A 5,953-nucleotide genomic window follows, 5' to 3' on the forward strand; every position below is an offset into this window, starting at 1 on the left:
GAATAAACCATTTACCATTGGAGCATGACCATAAAACATATCTCTCATATAAATAGAACAACCATTACTCTCGGATTTAAATGAGTAGCCATCTCGAATTAAACGAGATCCCGATACAATGTTCATGCTCAAAGCTGGCACTAAATAACAATTATTGAGGTTTAAAACTAATCCCGTAGGTAAATGTAGAGGTAGCGTGCCGACGGCGATCACATTGACCTTGGAACCATTCCCGACGCGCATCGTCACCTCGTCCTTTGCCAGTCTCCGCTTATTCTGCAGCTCCTGCTTTGAGTTACAAATGTGAGCAACTGCACCGGTATCAAATACCCAGGAGCTACTACGAGTACTGGTAAGGTACACATCAATTACATGTATATCACATATACCTTTTGTTTTGCCGTCCTTCTTTTCCGCTAAGTATTTGGGGCAGTTCCGCTTCCAGTGACCACTTTCCTTGCAATAAAAGCACTCAGTCTCGGGCTTGGGTCCATTCTTTGGCTTCTTCCCGGCAGCTTGCTTGCCGGGCGTGGCAACTCCCTTGCCGTCCTTCTTGAAGTTCTTTTTACCCTTGCCCTTCTTGAACTTAGTGGTTTTATTGACCATCAACACTTGATGTTCCTTTTTGACTTCTACCTCTGCTGATTTCAGCATTGCAAATACTTCAGGAATGGTCTTTTCCATCCCCTACATATTGAAGTTCATCACAAAGCTCTTGTAGCTCGGTGGAAGCGACTAAAGGATTCTGTCAATGACCGCGTCATCCGGCAGATTAACTCCCAGCTGAGTCAAGCGGTTATGTAACCCAGACATAGTGAGTATGTGCTCACTGACAGAACTATTTTCCTCCATCTTACAGCTGAAGAATTTGTCGGAGACTTCATATCTCTCGACCCGGGCATGAGCTTGAAAAACCATTTTCAGCTCTTCGAACATCTCATATGCTCCATGTCTCTCAAAACGCTTTTGGAGCCCCGGCTCTAAGTTGTAAAGCATGCCGCACTGAACGAGGGAGTAGTCATCAGAACGTGCCTGCCAAGCGTTCATAACGTCTTGTTCTGCAGGGAGAACAGGTGCGTCACCTAGCGGTGCTTGTAGTGTTGGAAATATGCCCTAGAGGCAATAATAAAAGTATTATTATTATATTTCCTTGTTCATGATAATTGTCTTTTATTCATGCTATAACTGTATTATCCGGAAATCGTAATACACGTGTGAATACATAGACCACAATATGTCCCTAGTGAGCCACTAGTTGACTAGCTCGTTGTGATCAACAGATAGTCATGGTTTCCTGGCTATGGACATTGGATGTCGTTGATAACGGGATCACATCATTAGGAGAATGATGTGATGGACAAGACCCAATCCTAAGACTAGCACAAAAGATCGTGTAGTTCGTTTGCTAGAGCTTTGCCAATGTCAAGTATCTCTTCCTTTGACCATGAGAGCGTGTAACTCCTGGATACCGTAGGAGTGCTTTGGGTGTATCAAACGTCACAACGTAACTGGGTGACTATAAAGGTGCACTACAGGTATCTCCGAAAGTATCTATTGTTTTATGCGGATCGAGACTGGGATTTGTCACTCCGTGTAAATGGAGAGGTATCTCTGGGCCCACTCGGTAGGACATCATCATATGCGCAATGTGACCAAGGAGTTGATCACGGGATGATGTGTTACGGAACGAGTAAAGTGACTTGCCGGTAACGAGATTGAACAAGGTATTGGATACCGACGACCGAATCTCGGGCAAGTAACATACCGATAGACAAAGGGAATTGAATACGGGATTGATTAAGTCCTTGACATCGTGGTTCATCCGATGAGATCATCGTGGAACATGTGGGAGCCATCATGGGTATCCAGATCCCGCTGTTGGTTATTGACCGGAGAACGTCTCGGTCATGTTTGCATGTCTCCCGAACCCGTAGGGTCTACACACTTAAGGTTCGATGACGCTAGGGTTATAAAGGAAGCTTGTATGTGGTTACCGAATGTTGTTCATATGGTGATACTCCCTCTATATGGTGATACTCCCTCTATTCCCAAACACGGAGTAAAATCCTCCCTCTGTTCCCATATACGGAGTATTTGTCTTTCTAGAGATTTCAACAAGTGACTACGTACGGAGCAAAATGAGTGAAGTGAGCGTAGAGGCATAGGGATAATGTAGAAAGGAAGTCTTTGTGATCCATTATTCCCCATCTCGGTCAGAGAGAACTATTCAACTAGTTTTCGCGGTGAAGTGACAATACACGCTGCAGCAGATGGGACACTTAATTAATAAGCTGAACCAGCATGTTGGTGTTACTAAGGCAGCCTTACCCAGTACTGCCGTCATGTTTGCCAGTAGAGCATGCTTCTGTCCTCCATCAATTGACATATGGGCCCTCTTGTGGTAGACACATAGGTCATCGGTGTAACTATTTACACTCCGAATGACAGTATATCCTGGTAGTAGTAGTAGAATTGAGATTTAATGCACTTTCTACCCCGTCTCCCACTCTTCTTCCTCCTCTCTTCCCCATTGTCGGTCGCACACCATTTCCCCCCGCTCTCTGCTCGCCCGCCTGCACTATCTTCCTTGGTAGCTCGCACGTACCATATCCCCCCGCTCACTGCTCGGCCACACGAGGAGAAGCTTCTTCGCTCGCCCGCCCGAATCCACTTTCCCGCTGGCTGGCAAGCACCAAAAACCCCAATGGCAAAACCGACTGACACACAGAGCCGCGATTGGAATTCCCTCCCCAATGTTCTCTTGGAGCAGATCTATAATCGTATGGACCTACTCAGCACCGTCCGTCCGGCCGCATGCTCGGTGTCTTTGTACCGTCTACTCATCTGCAACCGGCCGGATCTTTTCAAGACACCCTGCTTGCTGATGCCCGATCCTCACAGGTGGCCCAGACACTGACTTGACAATCCTATGGAGGTTGTCGTGGTGCCCCTCGACATGCTACCAGTACCCGTCCACCTATCCTTCATGCGCGGACACTACTGGGCGGGCATGAAGGCCAATTGGATCATACTCATCCACCAATCCGGTAGTCTGTGGCATCTCATGGATATCTACACCCAGCGAAAGATCACCCTTCCATCTTTGGATACCGCCGCCATCAAGCCTTGCGGCCCGCCGGACACTCCTGCCTACTACGCACGAGACACATCGAGCTTTTGGCTCGACCTCTGTTTGCTGTAGGTTGTAATCTGTGAAGTGCCCACACCATCAGAAGACTACATGGATTACAAGCTCATTGCCGTGTTCAACATGGGATTAGTCTATCTGGAATCCATTCGCCACACATGGTTATGGCACATCGTCGATCCTCTTTATCCAACACTTCTGTCTAATGCTATAGTGCATGATGGAATCGTTTATGCGGTTGACGCACAGTTTGGCTGCCTATACTGGTGGAATCTATCGTCGTGTAATTGTTCTATCTCATCTCATCTTTACCTTAAGAATACGACTGCCTGTTCATTGTTACAAATTTAGAATATATAGTATGTCTATAACCACATCATTGCTATATGTTCCTCTCATTTCCTAGATTTTAATGACCACACATGTTATTGTTAGAGTTGATATGAGAACAATTGGTATCTAATGATTGTTAGAATAGATATTATGAGTATAACCTCATGATTGCTATATGTTACTCTCATTTCCAGGATTTTTATAACAACACATGTTATTGTCAGAGTTGATATGATAACTTTAGTAAGTGCTATGGTAGAATATGAGTAGGCCCTGTCATATCTGTTTTCCTCTCATTGTTACATGATGTTTGAAAAATGATATATTGCTAGAATATGAAAGCCATTGGCTTAATTTTTTTAATTTGGGGTATGATTATGACCACGACATTGCAATTCTCTGTCTATGATATGTGTCACTATTATAATAATCTTAATTCCACACATACTCTGAACATGATTGTTTATTTTTGTCCTTTTGGTCTCCAATTTGAATTATTGCAGCAAACGCAAATGCGTTGGCCTTCATGATTCCAGGACCTGGAATCATACCAGCCGATGGGTGGTGGTTTATCGCTCGTTCAGCTGATGGTGGTCATTTGATGCTCATTTGCACGTACCAAATTGACCAAACCATTTCATCAAACCACATGCAGCATAATGCCTGGGGCATTCGTGACATTGATGGCTATGGCTGCTTCGTGTTCGAGAAAGATCCCAGCTCCGTTGGGCCAGGCGTATTCAACTGGAGGCGGGTTTACAGCCTTGGCAACCACTCCATGTTCCTCGGCTAAATTATTCAATCATCCAACCAATCATCGATCATATCACCGGCGATGATTACCGTGCTATGCAACTTCCATTCGCCAGGGGGGACTGTGTTTACACATCATACCATGGGTATCATGAATCACCATATCCAGAGATTCGTCGACATAGCTTATTGTGAGATAATCTTCAGTGTGTGAATGGCATCAAGCTTCCATGCGATGGATGGCTTTTGCAAACCCGACATGCGGCGATGTGGTTCATGCCAACAACAAATATGCACAACTTGATTCATACTGATATGTAGACTGAGCCATGTATTCTGCTGGTGTAGCACGACCCTCTTTTGTTGGATATTATGTACTGTTGTTAGTTTGAAGCACTCCTCTGGTTTGAAAGATAGATACCTTTCTGGGATCAAGTGCATCCTAACTCACCTGCGCAAGATGTACTGATAATGATGATGGAGATGATGTGCAGTATATATATATATATATGTATGTATATCACTTAGGCTTCAAGTGCGTACTTGTTAGTTAAACCTATGGTTAAAATGTGACACTAAATATGACTAGTAAATAGTACAGTAGAAGTACTAGTATAGGCCAGTCAAATTATTCATCATGTCCACACATTCAGTTGACATGACAAAATGCTGCGCGTGAGGTGACACAAGAATCTCGGCGGCGTGTTCGGGTATTCTGGACTTTAGATTTGGAGTACCACTTATCTGTCGAAATCTTTCATCATTCACTTAAAACAGTCGATTGATCATACATTGAGTACCATATAACTGGAATTAACCCATGCAAGTCGAAGAAGGATTGGCCGGTGCTACCGGCTGGTGTCAAGTTCGATCCCACGGAACATGAGCTGATCGAGCACCTTGAGGCCAAAGTGAGTGCAGACAGCGTGAGATCTCACCCTCTCATCGATTTGTTCATACCAACCATCGATAGTGAGCACAGCATATGCTACACCCATCCTGAGAAACTACCAGGTAAGACACCGATCGACCGTCTACTTGCACAAACATATTCCTTTGTTTATAGCTCTATTTTTTTAGATGCAGACCTAGTGAAGAAAATACAATTTGACAATTAATAAAAAGTGAAACAAGTGACTGCAACATGCCAAAGATGTTATGAAAATGCCAACTACATACACTAAAACCTGTATTCGACAATACTGCAGGTATCACACTAAGTGGCCTAAGCAAGCATTTCTTCCAGCGCAATTCCATGGCATTCAAAAGGGGCACGTGGACGCATCGCAAGATACAGTCGGAGTGCGGCATGCACGCGATGTGGCACAACATAGGCAATACCTTGTCGGTGATGGTCGATGGCCGGTAGACGGGCAGCAAAAAGGTTCTGGTGCTGCACACCAACAAGAACTTCGACCAGAAGAGGACCAACTGGGAGATGCACCAGTACCACCTCGGGGACCTGGAGCAAGAGAAAGAGCGGGAGCTAGTCCTTTGCAAGATTTTCTACCAGACGAACACTAGGGCTAGGAGTAAAAAGATTATAAGTTAGTTTGGTATTGGTACTTGTACTACCATGTCGTCCGCAAATTGGTATTGTTGTTAACGATCTTTTGGTATGAACTTGGCATTTGCTTCCAACCATCATGCCGAGGGTAGACGTGGATATAAAGCTGAATCATTTGTTTCGAAACGAATTTTAGGCACCTGATTTTTATT

Source organism: Triticum dicoccoides, chromosome 5A (genome assembly GCF_002162155.2).
Source record: "Triticum dicoccoides isolate Atlit2015 ecotype Zavitan chromosome 5A, WEW_v2.0, whole genome shotgun sequence".
NCBI classification, from domain to species: Eukaryota; Viridiplantae; Streptophyta; class Magnoliopsida; order Poales; family Poaceae; genus Triticum; species Triticum dicoccoides.